At 43.2% G+C, this 18,442-nt stretch overlaps 1 pseudogene; it reads right to left on the bottom strand.

The window, feature by feature from the left end:
- LOC121779009 overlaps positions 1-18,442 on the bottom strand; it is a 226,429-nt pseudogene that overhangs the window by 29,428 nt on the left and 178,559 nt on the right.

Below are 18,442 nucleotides of genomic sequence, written 5' to 3'. Positions count from 1 at the left end.
CTTGCAAAAGAGTTTTTCACTACCTTTAGGTTCAAGGTGACGACCGACTTGGATGAACTGTCCGTTAGTTTTCGTTTGTTTGGAGAAGAATTTAGAATGAGTATAATTGAGTGGACTTGCCGGTTGGGGATGTGTACCTTAGAAGCGATAGGACCTGATTGGAGGAGCAGAGAGAGGGGTATCCCTCGGAGGCATGTGGATTTTAATCCGCAGGAGGCCTGGACTGAGCTAACCCACCCCGACGCTGGTGAATTTACGTCCACTATCTCCCGGTCCATTCACTTCAATGATCCGATTCTGCGATTAGTACAGCTTCATCTGGACGCCAACTTACTGGGACAATCTAATTCAGCCGTTCGCACATCGATGAAGGAGTTGTATCTTCTTTGGTGCGCGAGACAAGGCCGTAAGTTGCATCTTGGATTCTGGACTGCTTATCAATGCCATTTATTAGCCACTCACCCAGGCAGGAACCTCACCTTGTGCCACATTTTGGGTGCGTTCATCAAAAACAACATCGTCGTTACGGAAGCCGAGGACTTGTCTCCGCTTCCCATGGTACGGCCACCAGGGCCATTCGACGTACCCTACTTCGTCAGGATGAACGCCGTATATATGAGGGCAGGAAGGCCGCATTTTTATGCAATGGGCGAGGAAGCCACAGTTGGAGGGAGAGTTGCTATATTGGAGAGGACTGTTACTGAGATGACAGAAGAGAATCAGCAGCTGAAGACGGAGATGGTCAGATTGACATCAGTTGTGGAACGGATGTTGAAAGGGTCTGCAGAGCAGCGGACGCTGGCTCAGAGGGATGCATCGATGGAGGTGATAGTGACCAACTTGGGTGAAGAGAACCAGAAGATGCAGACAGAGATGAATAGGATGTTATCCATGATCGATAACATATTAGAGGAGGTGACCTACCAGCGGAAAGAACAAGCTACTGGACCAAGCGGCCATGGAGGCCAGGATGATGAAACACACCCACCTGAGACAGAGGAAGAGGACGCCGAGGTGTCGGCAGCAGCCGAAGAGCCGGCGAAGGAGGATGAGGACCAAGCTGGAACGGAAGAGGAACAACTGGAGGAACAACCTGCACCACCTGCTCCACGAAGGAGCAGGAGACATCGCTAGACCTCCCCCGTACTAACAAGTTAGTTTTCTTTTTAGTTTTCTGTTTTATGTTTTTTATATTTGTTTGTTTTAATATTTGTTTAGGTAGTTAATTTGTGTTTGTGCGCAGACCCCACTTCATAACACTTAGCCTATTCTATAGTCTAAGTGTGAGAAGTAATGGGTTATATCGTTTGAGCATGCTTATTTCTTTTTCTTTTTCTTTTTTTATGTTTTTCTTCGTGTGTTTTCGTTTGCATGTTGAATCGCACTTAGTCCATTGCATAGCCTAAGTGTGAGAAGTGTGTATATATGGGTTTGTGTTGTTAGTTTCTGTTTAGGTTTTTAAACTCTCCCACTTAGCCTATTCTATAGTCTAAGTGTGAGAAGTTTCGTTTTTAGTATGGAGTTTTGTTGTTTGTCTGTGTGTCCACCATATTGACCATTACCTTTTTCCACTTCACAGCCCTATCTGAGGGCAGACACTTGTGAAGTGGGAGGGGGGATGCAATGGTCAGTATGATGTATGTGTATTTGTGATCGGTGTTTGTGCTGATGTCTTTTTAGGTCTAGTTTTTTTTTATTGTTCTTAGTGTGATTGGGCTTAAAACTCAACTAATTCGAGCCGACGGTGAAGGGAATTGAGGGAGATAAGACATGCTGGAAAACCAAAACCACCCTCCCTAGTACCTCCTGGTCAGGATAGATGATGTGAGTATGAGAGAAAAGCCCTACTCAGAGCCAAACACAAAAGCCCTCTTAAAATGTGAGCTATAGCTTTAAGTGGAACCACTTTTCACACATATTGAAAAGAAAAGAGTGGCTGCCACAAATTGCATAGGGTGAAGTGACCACGGGTAGCAAACACTAAAGGCAGTAGGAAACCCCCCCACAAAAAAAAAACCACCTTTAGAACCCTTTTTCTTAACCTTTTGTATCCAGATAAACACCTCTAGCCCCTGGGACTGTGTGTGCAAGGTATGAGGCGAATGAAACTTACTGGCCAGAAAGCTGTACAAAAAGGCAGAAACCAGCTGGACAAAAAACTTAGAAGAAAATCGACCAGGGAGTCACACCAGGTCCAAAAAGAAGAAGATATAAGGGTGGCGAAGCCACAAAGAAAAAGAAGAAAAAGAGAAAGTGCAGGCGAAAATGAAGAAAATGGTCAGAAAGGTTTGACCACAAAAAAATGAAGAAGGAATAAGGGTGGCGAATCCACAAGATGATACTGACCAGTTGGAGACCCAAGCAAGAAGCGCCAGCTAAAAAGCAACTAATCAGAAGCCTAATGCACACAGTTCCCCCACATCAACAAACAAGAAGATTTGAACCTTAGAGCCTTAGGAACATCCACCCCAAAACACTACAAGCCAATGGCCCCATTACAAGCCTTTAAGTCTTTCAGTCGCTGCACGTGAGATCTAAGTCCGAAGCATTTTGTGGTCCAGCAATTAGAGAGAACAGTCCTAACATTCCTGGTAAGGTATGAGTGACTGAGTGAACCTAGTGTTTGGGCGAGAGTATGGGCGATCTTGACAAGCGGATGTACTGACCAGGAAGGAAAGGGGGGGTAGCAGAAGTTCAAGGCTGTCTAAGGCCGGATTGCACCCGATCCCGAGGTAAGGGATGGTTGAAAATATAGCCCGATCTAGGTGTGTTTTGTCCTTGCGTCATAGTTAGAGTCTAGTCTAGGTTTGTGTAGGTCAGGGGAGTAACCAGGCTAGAATTCGACTTATTTCTTTGGGTTTGTTCTTCACACTTGAGGACAAGCATGTGGTAAGTGTGAGCAGTTTGATAAGTCATATTCTAGGCCTAGGTTACTGGTCAGTATGATGCGCATAAGTGAAATATATCTGCAAAAATAGTTGTCAAAGTGTGCAGGTTAAGCGTTCTAGCCAGTGGGGGAGTTTCGGAATGATTCAAGTGAAAAAGGGCGTCAGGATGTCGCTATCCTGACCAGTATGCATGCCAAAAGGCTCGAGATGGAGAAGAAGGATACCTGGGGGGATCAGCCGCCAGCAAGGGGGCAAAAGAGTCATTTTATCGCCTGAAGTCTACCCTAAAAATCAAGGGAGGCCTCCCTATATAAAGAAGCCACTTGGGGAGAGAAGATCATCATCGAGTAGTTAGAAGACTCCTAAGCTTAGTTAGCAATCTCTTCGGCAGATCACCCCTTCAGCATTGTCTTTCGCATTTCTCGTTCTCGCCACAGCCATGATCACTTGAGATCCAGAAGCTCCCGGAGTTCCACTCGTCCTCGTTCCAGCCAGCAATATCTTAGTTCAGAAGTTCCACCGCCCGGAGTGGCAAAACACTTTTATTACGCTTTCGTAGTTAAATTTACTTGCTTTTTGTTCCGTTGGATCTTTGTTGCGTTTGATTTTCGGTTCTTTGAAGTACTCGTTGAAGACCCGAACATGTTTAGTTCTATGAAGTTGATTTCTGTTCAGTTTGTCGTACCGATTCCTTTCTTTCCTGCCTAGATAACTTAGATTCAGCTGCATTAGTAATTTTCAAGTGATACAAGCATGTTTCATTCCCGATTGGTAGATCTGATTTTAATAGTCTAGTTAACTTTTAGATTTCGGTTCTGCCAACTTGCATGTTGACCAGTCGGCGTAATTACAGTTTCTGTGTTTGATCTTTTGATTTGAGATTTTAATTGCAGATCTGTTTCTTGAGTTGTTAATCTGTTCTGATTTTAGTTTGTGTTTGTTAGAGAAGACGATGTCCATATCCAATGTTGGGGACCACTTTGCTTTTTAGTTACTTTTCGCTTTTTGTCCTTTACTTTTCTGCATGTACCATACAGATCCGACAGCCCAGCCACCCAACTACCACCTCTTTTCTCTGATATTCTGTTTAGCCTTTTATAGTAAACTAGTACTTTCCATATACCTCCTGAAACCATGTTCCCCACTTTCCACGTACACAGCTGTCTGTCCAACACCTCTCCCACCTCCTAGTCAGTAGATACCTTTTTAAATTCCAGTCCAGATAAAGTCTCAACCCGAAGCGTGGTAGCTAACCAACCCATCCAGAATATCACTCCAATAATCTTAACGCACCATCTCTGTGGGATTCGACCCTTGCCACCACTATACTGATCAGTAGAAGTGGGTTGAGGATTCTTTAAAACCAGGTTCTAGGTTAGCTGAGGTTCTTATCCTAAACAGTAGGATATATCCTTGCTTGAACGACACCTGCGAACCTGCGCTCTTTCAGTAATCTTTCATTTAATGTAAACGTTCTTATTATATTGTTCTATTCTGCTCAAAAGACACTTTATGTTTCTGTACTTATTCCTTTACAAATAAGTACTCACACTGCATGTGTGTATCACCTTTTATGTACCTATATTTCTTTATGAAGAAGATTTCTGCGAAATCATCACAACAAAATCTTAGTGACTTGGCCATAATGTTAACAATCCCAAGTCTCAAGATTTATGTTTCGCTATTACTTTTCATGAACTTTGGCCTCAAAGCGAACCAAAATTCAACTTTCATAATGGAAATAGCAATGACAAACTATTTTCCATTTTCCATGATATTGCTCCCACTAATTAAAGGAACAAATAGCCAATCATCAATTTCTACCATTGACGCATCAGGCATAATCTGAATCTGAATATCCAATGACATTTAAGTCATCGGATCATCTTTACATAAACATGTGCTCTATGTGCCTTGCAAGTACTTGAGCACTTTCTTTGCAGCCTTCCAGTGGTCCATTCCGGGATTACTTTGATATCGACCCAACATACCAACTGCGAGGGTGATATCTGGTTGAGTACATGTTTGAACATAGTTCGAACTCCCAACAACTAATGCATAGGGAATCTTTTCCATTTCCTTATGCTCCAATTCATTTTCGGACATTTTACTTTACTGAACATTTCTCCCTTCTGAATTGGAGCTATCCCTTCGGAGCATTTATCCATTCTATATCTCTCTAAGACCTTATTGATATATCTTTTTTGAGACAAACTTAACAATCCTTGTGATCTATCGCGGAATATTTCTATCCTGATCACATAAGATGCGTCACCCATATCCTTCATTTCAAAGTTTGAAGAGAGATATTTCTTTACATCATGTAATAATCTCATGTCATTCGCGGCTAGCAAAATGTCATCAATATATAGGACTAATATAATAAACTTGCTCCCACTAGTTTTAATATAGATACATCAATCAACGATGATTCCTACAAAACCATATGACACAATGGTATCATTGAACTTTATATACCATTGTCTAGAAGCTTGTTTGAGTCCATATATTGACTTTCAACTTACATACTAACTCTTCTTGTCCTTCTATCATAAATCCTTTGGGTTGTTTCATGTATACCTCCTCTTCAAGTACTCCATTTAGGAAGACAGTCTTTACATCCATTTGATGGAGCTCTAAATCATAATGAGACACCAAAGCCAACACAATTCTTAAAGAATCCTTCTCTGAAACTGGAGAGAAGGTTTCTTTGTAGTCAATGCCATCCTTTTGAGTGAAACTTTTTGGCGACAAGGCGAGCCTTGTAACTTCCAATGTCACCTTTCGAATCACGTTTTGTTTTAAAAATCCATTTACAACCAATGTATTTAAAAACATGGAGGCAATTCTACTAAGCCCCAAACATTGTTATCGCTCATAGATTTCATCTCATCCTTTGCTGTATTTAACCAATTTTTAGAATTGTCACTTTACATGGCTCGTTGGAATGAGATCGGGTCCTTATTAATGCTCAAGTCACATTCACTTTCAACAGAATATACCACATAGTCATCCGACATGGCCGATCGACGTTCCCTTACTGATCGCCTTAAAGGTTCTATTGGTTCATCATTCTGTTCTTGAATTATGACTGGTTCATCTTCAATCTCAACAAGTGGGTTATGCACTTCATGTTGTTCAATAGGAATAACAACCTTAGGTGCAACAATATATGGATGAACAACGTTTCCTTGAACTTCATTAAAGTCCACTTTACGAGGTTCACCTCTCCCACTAGTTTCATTGTTTTCAATGAACCTAGCATTTTCCGTCTCAACTATCCTCGTACTATGGTTCGGACAATAGAATGTATATCCCTTCGATTTATCTGGATAGCCAATGAAGAATCCACTGATCATTTTTAAATCCAGTTTCTATTCAAGTGGGTTATGCAACTTTACTTCTGTAGGGCATCCCCAAATACGTATATGTCTTAAGCTCGGTTTCCTTCCCGTCCACAGTTCAAAAGGAGTCTTTGGAACTGTTTTACTAGGAATCCGATTGAGCATATATGTTGCAATCTTTAAAGCATAAATCCACAACGAAAGAGGTAAACTACATCCACTTAACATGTATCTAACCATATCCAAAAGAGTACGATTCCACCTTTCCGTTACACCATTCTGTTGCTGAGTACCGGGCATTTTATACTGTGCACAAATGCCCTTACTTTCGAGGTACCTTGCAAATGAGCCTGGACATTGTCCAGACTCATTAAATTTTCCGTAGAATTCACCACCTCTATCTGATCTCATAACTTTTACTTTTCTATCTAGTTGCCTTTCCACTTCATCTATGAATATCTTTAAGACATTCACTGATTCAGCCTTTTCACGCAATAGATATATATAACCATACCTTGAGAAATCATCAATAAAGGTGATAAAATAATTTCTACCACCCAACGAAGGTGCATCAAAAGGACCACATATATCAGTATGAATTAACTCAAGAAGTTGAGAACTTCTTGTGGCTGATTTCTTTACTATGTGTTTAGTTTACTTCCCCTTTATGCAATCTATACACATATCTAGATCACTAAAATCCAATTTGAGGAAGAATTTCATTCTTTACCAACCTCATTATCCTTTCTTAGTCTTTGATGCCACAAGAAAGTCAAAATTCACTTGACATGCTACGTTTTATGCCTCTACTTTCAATATTAAACAAGGATTCAGAAAGCTTTGTATCAAGATTGAAACTGCAGAGTGAATCAAATAAAGTACCACTTCCATAGAAGTAATCATTTCAGTACAATGAGAATATACTATTTACAATCTTAACTTTAAATCCTATACTTATCCAACCTACTAACAGAAACAAGATTTCCTAGCACATTCCGGTACATAGGGACAATCCTTAAGATCTATATGACATCCAGTGTCTAAGATCAATCTTTTAGGTCCCGATGCCTTTAATTTGTGCCTTCATCCTGTTGCCCATGAACAAGTATTGTTCACTTCCTTTTATAGGTTGGATCGTACTTAATCCCTATTCAATATGAGACACACGAGTAGTAACACCATAATCTAACCACCAAGTATTATTAGGCACTTCAATAAGATTCAATTCAAAGTAAACGAAACTGTTATGTTTATTTTTCTTATCAAACCATACCTTTCTTTTCGGACAATCCTTCTTGAAGTGTCGTGTTTTTCCACAGAAGAAACACTCCATTTCCTTCTAGATTTTCTTTTCAAGGCCTTTCAGAAAAAGAAGAATCCTTACGTTTGTCCTTACTCGGTTTACCGTTACTGGTGCCGGCTCCTTCATGACCTATCAGATTCACATCTTGGTGATTCATCTTCCTTAATCTCCCTTCCTCTTAAACTAACATGGCCTTTAAACCCTTAAAGTCCCATTTTTATTTAATGGTGTTATAATTCACCTGGAACTAACCAAATTCAAGTGGAAGATAGTTCATGATGAATTGAACCAAGAACTATTCATGAACTTCCATTTCCAAGGTCGTGAGTCTTGCTGTCAAGTTTGACATGTATGTTACATGATCGTGTATTGGCTGGGACCAGTCAAACTTTCTTGTAGTGAGCTCAATCGTCAATCTCTATACAATTGACTTGTCAGCCAATTCCGATTGAGAACACTCCTTTATCGTTTCTATGAATTCTCTATCATTCTCTGTCTTAGGCATAGATGGCTTAAAATTTTCCGCCATCGTCATCCTCATAAGATTCAGACTTAGCCTATTAGAGCACTCTCAAGTCTCATATCGAGACTCTTCCGTTTCGGAGCTCTCTTCTGTAATGACTAAGGGTTCATCTTCCGTAAGTATGGCATGGTCAAGTGCCCTAATACCCAGTGAAAATTGGATCTGTTCGGACCATCTACCATAATTCTGCCTATTGAACTTAATGAAAGAGTTTGCACATCCATACATATTTAACGAGGCTACAACATTTATACATGCTCTCTATTAGTGCTTTGAGGCTTTAACATCAGATAACTGTAATAAACTTTAAATAACATGCATTCAAGCAACCTTTGGGCAATACTTAAACACACGTGCTTTCATCGATGCTAGAATATACTTTAATGATCAATCAAATCATACACATATCAAATAAGCATGTTGCCTTTGGGTGTACTGAAACGAGGATTTTTTAACACGTGTGCACAGAAATAGATCACTGCAAGCGCTTGGTCAAGACACCACGCTCCTTAAATCCACTAGAGCACAAGGTCTAGGAACTTAAGAGAACATAAAGTGCTTGGTCGTTGGACACACATCGACTCCCCTTCAAAAAAATATAAATCCCTCAACCCGAATACTATGAATTAGTATAGGGAAGTGGGGTCGATCCCACAGAGATGGACTCGCAAAGTAGTGCTCAGAGACTTTGGACAGACAAATGGCTGCTGCCACGCAACAAAAGGGTTGAGAATTTTAAACTAACTCTAGACCTAGGCAGAAAATGTAAATGCTAGACCTAGGACATGTTAAACTTGTAAATTCAGACTTCGACAACAAGAAACATAACCACTTCCTAGACAGTGTAAACAACTACCTAATCTAGCTAAACAGAATATGACTGAAAGTGGGGACCATAATTCCAAAAATGGCAAGTACGGAAAGAACTGCAGATTAACAAACTCTGACGCTAGCTCGCAGCAAAATGCATCCTCTCAACCGAATTAAACTTGCAGATGAACAAAACAGAGCAAAAAGCGAGATTCGACAGAATATAGAGATTTGGTCGTCGTTATCTTGCTGCAACTCGGAAAAACATCAGATCTGCGTACACTAGACGGAATGAAAGTAAAACACGTAAACTAAGCATGAAAATCAGATCGAAACTACTCAGATTCACGTCAGAATACTTGATCCACTCCGGATCCAAGACATCCGAACCCAACAACCAACAAATCCAGCAAATCCAACCAAAATTCTTCCACAATCCAACTCCAATCTCCCGGATCTGACCATTAACCTACAATAACTCAGTAAACAGCTGCGAAACGCATCCAACTCAGACAATTTAAAACTCCAAAATCTCAATAAGCGAAACGATCAAACCAGAAATCAACACAATCGCCATAACGGAAAATCAAACTTGCATTTAAACCAGAAACTATTCGGTGAAAACAGCGAACCGAGCTTCGAACAACGAAGCTCGGCAGAGTAAATAAAATGCGGAAAGCGGAAAATAAATTGTTTCTTCGCTCCTAACAAGAGCGGTGTTACACCATATCGGAAGCTAAGATGAAACCCGAACGTGCGACTGAGATCTCCTCAAAACTAGTATCAAGTGTGTGTGTGGGAAAGTGAACTAAGCAACAGGCTGTGGTGAGGTCTCCCCCGAGAAGATCCCTCCAGCTTGCATGCTTCTGCCTTTTATAGATGCGGACATAGCCCTTGAGTCTTCGTAGAAATCCCTATTCTACCCTTCAACTCTGGAGCTTCCTCCGTCGAGCAATTCTCTTCATAATTGTTCACTAAATCGCCAGTTCCTCGACCTTGTGATTTTTTGGTCTTCTTTCCTGGACCTGGCGAATTCCTTCACACACCTGGCTTAAAACGTGCGTTAGTCCTAGTAAAATCACGAATTAAATCCCTAGACCCATGCATGAAATTAGCCTTATCAAACTGCTCACACTTAAACCATGCTTGTCCTCAAGTATGAAAGACAAGAAAAAGAAATAAGGCGAATTTCAATGCACGGCCCCCCCCCAAGTACTATTCTACAAACAAAACAGACTCCTAGACCTAGACAACTACAACACGAAACACATAAAAATCACAAAAGAAAAGAAAACACATAAGCGCATAAACTGGTATTTTCCTAGCAGCCATCCCCACAAGTTTAAGGTCAATCCAAGCGTTTACAGCCTCAGATTCCTCCCCCTCCCTTCTTCTGTCTAGTCAAGTTGTCAGTTCGTCAAGATAGCCTTCTGACTTCCCAATTGTTAGATTCACTCGATCACTCATTCCTCACCAGGGATGTTAGGATCGGATCGCTCTTAAGTTAAAGTTACTCCACTGATGCATCGGGTTATGAGAGTTTCTCCTTCCTACCGTCTCCTTTTTATTCCTGGGTCTGGTTACTACTGCTTCCTGCCCTTAAATTTTTTTTTTTTTTTTTTTTTTTTTTTTTTTTTTTTCCTGGACTTCGTCTAGCTTATACCTCCGGTTTTATTATTTTAACTCCTCCCCTGGACTTCGTCCAGCTTATACCTCCGGTTCCTGGACTTCGTCCAGCTTATACCTCCTTTTCCTGGACTTCGTCCAGCTTATACCTCCTTTATTCTCTACTCCCTAAGCATCAAGTGGTAGCCCATTCTTTTTACAAGTTAGCTCAAAGTGTATAGGCTTATAACTCGCTCTTATAGTAGGGCTGCACAACTGGGTTATCTAAGGCATCCTCTATCGTTCTTACTTCATCCAACTGACTTTGATTTATTAAGAGAAAAGGATTCACAATTTAGCATGTATTTTCTCTTCAATTACTCTCCCTAAGGGGCTTTTTGCTATTTATTTTACCAGTTATGCAAACACGAAACCTAAAAAAAACTTCTACAAACTCCTAGACCTAACAGAATATGTACAAGACACTAACTGCACTAACTGCGTCCCCCCTCCCACTTCATTTATGCTTGTCCCCAAGCAATCCGTATGAAGTGGAAAGCAGGCCAGTTAGTGGCGACATGAAACGAACTCAACAAAACACAAACTTCTCACACTTAGACCAAGCATTGGGCTAAGTGGGAGAAGGAACAACATACAACACAAAACATGTTATGACATATAACCCCTTCTCACACTTAGACCAATGCTTGGTCTAAGTGGAAGGGTTCAACACATATATACAGAACCTAGCATGCTGGCAGGTAAAACAGAAATAAAACGAAAGAACTGTTAAATAAAAGAAAGAAAAAGTTACTTGGGTTTGAGGGGAAATTCAATTCGGTGTCTGGCCCCCGTGGGAGCCAAACTTTGGTGGCACCGTCGGCTGGGTCACCTTTGCTTTCTTCCTGGCCGGCATCTCCGGCTTCTCTGGTCTGTCATCAGTAGGTCGGGGTATGGCTGTCCTCAGGATCACGGGTCTAGCGGAAGAGGGGGTGATGTGAGGCCTCGGGCCTTGTGATGGCTTCTGCGCGGATACACTTCCTGGACTTAGCGTTGTAATGTTGCCGCTAGACCCAGGAATAGTTTCTGATGCATCCGAGAACTTTTTGTGCAGCCATTTCAGCATGGTCGTCATCAAAGCAACACCCTCCGCCATCCTGTTGGTTTGCTCACTTGACGAAGCCACCCAATCGGTGATACGTCCCCTCAGGACTGCGGCCTCTTCCCTGCTTTTTCCGAATTCCCTTCGGATCTCAGTCATTTCCTTGCGTACCCCGTCGATTCCTTTCCTTACCTCCTCAACTTCTTTCTGAACTCCCTGAACCATCAGCCTGACTTCGTCCTCAGTGGCTTGATCCTTTACCTCCACACCATCGGGTTCCTGCTTGACTTGTGCCTCTGACTTACCGACCTCATAAAAACACACCTCCTTTCCTCGGGCGATCAGCAACCCCTTGTTGAAAAAAAAAGTCGAAATTGAAGACTTCCGGGGCTGAGCACATCTTTACTACACGGCAGGCCTTGCTGATTTTAATTACAATGTTGCGCTGCAAATAGGCCCCGAGAAGATGGCACGTGTACAGATGCCTGGACGGGTTGGAGGTGACTTGATGGCAGGCTTGGGCTAACCAATAACCCAAATGAACTCGTACTCCTGTGGCCATGCACCACGTAAAGTATAGGTCGGCGGTCGTCAGGGCGTTGTTGGCAGTGCCCATCAAGTTGTAGCTAACAAAAGTTTGGGCGAATCGCAGGACCCGATTTTCTATATGGTGTGCCTTCGAAAAACTTGTTTTAAATTGACCCACTCTTGAGTGAGTCAAGAACTCCCACGCACCTTGTGCCTGAAATCCTGGCGTCAACTTCGGCGGACCAACCATTCTGTCGTTCCACATGCCCTCATCATCTTCTGTTCTCGTTAGCAAGCCCATCCGCAGCGTCCACTCCCGGATACTCATCCTATGTTCTTCATTAAAAAGCCTGAAAGCTATGGAATCCGTATCCAAATCGGCGGTGGATTTGAACCGGAAGGTGGAAAAGAATTCACGGGCCGCGTCGACTGGAACTTCGAAAGTGCTGTGCTTTAGTAACCAATCAAAACCGATTGCATCTATATACCCCCTGAACTCATCGTTAGAGCTAATATGTTTGAGTTCCGCCGGGTGGTACATTTTTCCGGACTTCGCCACCTTTCCCTCAGCACTCTTTTCCTTGTATATGGCCACACGTTTTGGATCGTCAAATCTTCTCATATCGTCTAGCAGCTCTTTTGTAATCCAAATCTCCGTCGGCTCAAAGTTCAGTACATCCTCGTCTTGCTCCTCCTCTGAATCACTGGACCTGGCAGGATTCTCGGGCTCTGTGGCGTATGGTACCTTGGCGGGTGGAGGAAGTGGGGATTCAGTAGATTTCCCCCTCTCCTTCTCGGTCGAGGAGGAAGCAATTTGTTTCCCTTTCCTCTTCTTAGCCCACGCGCGGCGCCCCTCTTCGTCACTCTCCCTTCCACTCGGCCTGGGGGAGTCTTCCTACGCAGACACGGCTGTCGCTAGGTCCAGCGTATCCTTTTCCTTTTGTTGGGCAGATACGTCAATGTCATCAAGAATACTCCGACGTGTCCGTCTCCTTGTTTCCCTTAGATTAAGCTACGAATCGGCCTCCTCAGAGACCTCAGTTAAATCCACTATCATGTTGAGTCCTGCATCGACAGTTTCTTGAGCACCCTCAGAATCGAGTGCTCCACTTTCCTCTGCTAACAATGGGGTTGCCCCCGTGATATAAACAGGGGTTTCTAACCCCGTAAGATTTCCTTCAGGTTGGGCTTCAGTGCCCACAGATTTGTCGGGAGTCCTTCCCGCATCAACATCTTCCTCAGTAAATTGGGCTTCATCGCCCCCAACTACGTCTAGGGTTTCCTTTTCTACATCCTTCTCAGAATTTAGGGCTTCTCCGCCCACTTGAACATCATCATCATCAACAACGGCATCCCTCTCAACAGACGCCTCCAGAACAGGGGTTTCCCCCTCAACCCTACTAACAGTAATAGCGGTGTCCTCAACTACCGCAACAAGAGCATCTACCCCCCCAACAACACTCTCCACCAAATTCACAGCAGAAATATCAAGGTTTACTCCCTCTGAAACACCATCACCTCCAAACTTTAAAACAGGGGTTTCCTTCTGAGAATCAGAACCTAACCTGGGTTCACTTACGGCCAATAACGTCAGTCCCGCGGCCAGATCTGTCTCTACTTCGCGAATCTCCGCAATGGGTGATCCTGGAACGGCGGGCACTGCATCGTCCTCCGGCCTGGTGGCGGTTTCTGGGACTGTGTCCTGGGCAGAGGTGGTTTCTTCTGGAATAATGGTAGCAGCCTCCGGTGCGGTTTCTTGTACAGCAGTGGGTGGTGTCTCGACAACCTCCGGTTGTGTCACGGTGGTTGTTGGAACGGCTGGCATGGGTTGTCCCATTGCAAACATCGCGAACGCTTGCATCGCTTTATCGGCCCCTCCGAACTTCTGAAATAGTTCATTCATGAACTCCGCCGCACTCTTCTCGGCGGATCCAGAAGCGCTGCTGGTTCCTTGTTGGTTATCCATGGTATTCTGCAGAAAATTTTGAAAAGAACTTGGGCGAAATTTTCAGATTAGGGTTAGAGAGAGATTGAAATTTGGGGTTTTTGATTTGGGAGAGAAAATATTTGGAGAGAGAATGAGTAATGAGAAAATAAGAAGGCCAAAACCGATCATAGTGTAGGCATTGGAGAGGACAGTTTCCTTTTGCAGGTGGTGACGCTAGCGACCGTACGCCTCCCCATAAAGTGCTCTTTGAAATCCGGACCGGTGCCAACTCCCTCCAAAACTCTTTTACCCCACAATTCCTTGCTCAAGTAAATTCCTTCTGCCAAAACACACTAAAAGAAAACATCAAACTAAAAAAACAAATATGAAACGCCAAACTTCCCGGGTCTAGGATATGACAGCATCAAAAACATTCCCGATGGGTCTGGTGTTTCGAAAATATTTTTGGAAGAATAAAATTTTTTAGTTGTTTGGATTTTTCTTGATTTAAAGAAAGCAATTAAATATTTACAAAATTGTTGTCAAGTGTTCTCAAAATTTCCTGGATCAGGGTATGGTCAAACTTTTAATTACTAGACCCAGGAGATATTTTAAAAACACTTCCTTCCTAGACTGGTTAGGTGATATCAAAGAGTGCGCGTAGTGGCACTTCGTCCACTACACACAACTCTGAGCTATCCCTAAAGACCTTTATCCTATGTCCATTGACAAGAAAAGGTATGGAATTTGGTGCACTTCCCTGGATTTCAACTGCTCCGTTTGCTCGAAGTCCCATGATGATGTAAGGCCCAATCCATTTAGACTTTAACTTTCCAGGCATCAACTTGAGCTTGGATTGAAACAAAAGGACTTTCTGTCCTACCCTGAGTTCCTTGACCCGGAGATTTTTATCATGCCAAAGCTTAGTTTTTTCCTTATACCACATGGCAGATTCATAAGACTCAAGCCGTAACTCTTCCAGTTCCTGGAGCTGCATCTTCCTCTCTTCTTCACAAGCCTGCGGATTCATGTTGATCTCTTTGACCGCCCAGTATGCTCTGTGTTCGATTCCCACGGGTAAGTGGCACATTTTTCCGAATACCAACCTATATGGTGACATACCAATAGGTGTCTTATAAGCTGTCCTATAAGCCCATAATGCATCATCCAGTCTCTTACTCCAATCCTTCCTAGACGGGTTCACCGTTTTTTCGAGAATGGCCTTTATCTCCCTATTTGATATTTCTGCCTGGCCGTTGGACTGAGGATGATAAGGTGTAGACAACCTATGGTGGACTCCGTATTTCTTCATGAGAGCCTCTATTGTACGGTTCTTAAAATGGGTTCCTTGGTCTGAGATGACAGCCCTAGGGATCCCGTACCTGTTGAAAATGTTAGACCGCAGAAATTTGGCTACTTCCACAGCTTCGCAGGAGGTCGTAGCTTTTGCCTCTATCCATTTCGAAACGTAGTCCACCGCCACAAGTATGTATGTACTCCCATATGAAGATGGAAATGGACCCATAAAGTCCATACCCCAAACATCGAAAATCTCACAAACAATCACCGGAACTTGTGGCATTTCGTCCCTTCTAGAAATTCCTCCAATCTGCTGACACCTTTCGCAATTCTGGCAGAATTCGAATGCATCCTTATGTAATGTAGGCCAGTAGAAACCACTGTCTAGAACCTTCCTTGCAGTCTTCCTAGGTCCAAAGTGACCCCCACAAGCTAAAGCATGGCAATGATTCAGCACATCCCTTTGCTCCCACTCCGGAATGCATCTCCTAATTACCTGGTCAGGTCCCATTTTCCACAAATTCGGATCGTCCCAAAAGTAGTATTTGGCTTCACTTTTTAATTTCATCTTCTGGGCCCGGGAAATTTCGTCGGAACTGGGCACTTCTCTAGTGACCAAGTAATTTGCTAGATCAGCGAACCATGGCTCTGCATTCGCCTGGCATTTCCTTTTTTCAGCATCTCCTGGACCTGTTGCTGCCATTACTTCTTCCCAATTGATAGGTCTAGGAGAATCGTTAAAATAATAAAGATGTTCTTCCGGGAACGCATCAGGTATTGCTTCATCCGTCTCACCTTGGTAAATGCGACTCAGGTGATCAGCCACCTTGTTCTCCGTCCCCTTCTTGTCTCTGACTTCCCAGTTAAACTCCTGTAACAGTAACACCCATCGGATCAACCTTGGCTTAGACTCCTTCTTTGCCAGTAAGTACTTTATCGCAGCGTGATCTGTGAAGACTATCACCCTTGACCCGAGCAGATATGGTCGGAATTTTTCAAAAGAGTACACGACTGCCAACATTTCCTTCTCCGTGGTGTCGTAATTTTTCTGGGCTTGATTTAGCGTTTTTGACGCATAGAAAATCACGTAACTTTTTCCGTCAACTCTTTGACCTAGCACCGCCCCTACTGCATAGTCACTCGCATCGCACATGATTTCAAACGGCAAACCCCAATCAGGTGCTCTGATGATGGGGGCAGATACTAATCTGTCCTTCAGCAGCTGAAAAGCCTTAATGCACCCCTCATTAAAAACAAACTCAACATCGTTATGCAACAGATGAGTGAGTGGCTGAGCAATTTTGGCAAAATCCTTTATAAATCTCCTGTAGAATCCTGCGTGACCTAGGAATCCCCTCACTTCCTTTTGATTTGTCGGGTGGGGCAGTTTTGATATCACGTCCACTTTTGCTTGGTCCACCTGTATGCCCCTTTCCGATACTACATGCCCCAGGACAATTCCTTCAGGGACCATGAAGTGGCATTTCTCGAAATTCAAAACCAAGTGCTTCTCTTGACATCTTCTCAGCACTACATCCAAGCTCGCCAGACATGAATCAAATGAATCCCCGTATACAGTGAAGTCGTCCATAAAGATCTCGATGCAATCTTCCAGCAGGTCTGAGAAAATACTCATCATACATCGTTGAAAAGTGCCTGGTGCATTGCAAAGGCCAAACGGCATTCTCCGATATGCATACGTTCCGAACGGACACGTGAAAGTTGTCTTCTCCTGGTCCTCGGGGTCCACGTAAATTTGGAAATACCCACTATATCCGTCCAAGAAACAGAAATATTGCTTGCCTGCTAATCTCTCCAGCATCTGGTCAATGAACGGAAGGGGAAAATGGTCTTTCTTGGTTGCCTCATTAGATTTTCTGTAGTCAATGCACATCCTCCAACCGGTGACTAGCCTGGTCGGTACCAACTCATTCTTGTCGTTCTTGACAACCTGGATTCCCGACTTTTTGGGTACCATGTGTACTGGGCTAACCCATTCACTGTCTGGTATGGAATAAATGATTCCTAGGGATAACAACTTCAATACCTCCTTCAATACCTCTTCCCTCATATTGGGATTCAATTTGCGTTGAGGGTCTCTGCAGGGTTTCGCTCCTTCATTTAATCGAATGTGATGCATGCACAGATCAGGGCTAATCCCTACCAAGTCAGAAAGTGTCCAACCAATAGCGTTCTTGTTCCTTCGGATGACTTTCAGCAGCTCCTCTTCCTGTTCCTTGATCAAGTTGCTGTTGATAATCACCGGAAAAGTCTCATTCGCCTCAAGGTAAGCATACTTTAGGCCTGGCGGAAGTGTTTTCAACTCCTTCTTGGGAACATCTTTTTCCTGGGGCAGGGGGTTCTTTTCTGCTGCTCCAGTCGTCATCCCCTTAGTCGATCCAGGAAGATCTTCCTTGCTTGCCCCATAAAGTGTCTCCCTCGATCTGGCTAGCTCGGGCTTGGTGCAAAATTCCAGAATTGCTTCTGCTAGCTCTTCATCTGACAACTTGCTCGTATTCATTGCTTGGCACCAACTGGCCACCTCCCTATCAACAGCATGACTCATCTCTGAGTTCTCAATCTGTCCCTGCATTAATTCAGTCTCGAGGTATTCCTGGACCAAGGGGTTAATGATATCTACAAAATGCAAATTTTCAACATCAAGTGGCTTCTTCATTGCCTCATCTATGCTGAATGTATATTTATCCCCATTGTAATCGAGACAGATAGTACCATCAAAGACATCAATGATAGTCTTAGCAGTTCGCAGGAAAGGTCTCCCCAATAATACTCCGCCAGACTCTACAGACTCATTATCGCTCATCTTAATCACATGGAAGTCAGCCGGGTACAGGAAGTCGTGTACCTTGACTATTACGTTCTCGAGCACTCCTTCAGGGCAGATGCATGACCTGTCCGCCAATTGGATCACAACCTTCGTATCCACCATACCTACTCCCACTAACCTCTTGTATATGGACAGGGGTAACACATTTATGGATGCTCCCAAGTCACACATAGCATGCTCAATTTTTACATCGCCGATGGAAATAGGCAAGGTGAACATACCTGGGTCATTGCATTTCGAAGGCATCCTCCGCTTCTGAATTACC

Source organism: Salvia splendens, chromosome 19, assembly GCF_004379255.2.
Source record: "Salvia splendens isolate huo1 chromosome 19, SspV2, whole genome shotgun sequence".
Lineage (NCBI taxonomy): Eukaryota > Viridiplantae > Streptophyta > Magnoliopsida > Lamiales > Lamiaceae > Salvia > Salvia splendens.
This window is presented reverse-complemented; position numbering and strand designations above follow the sequence as displayed.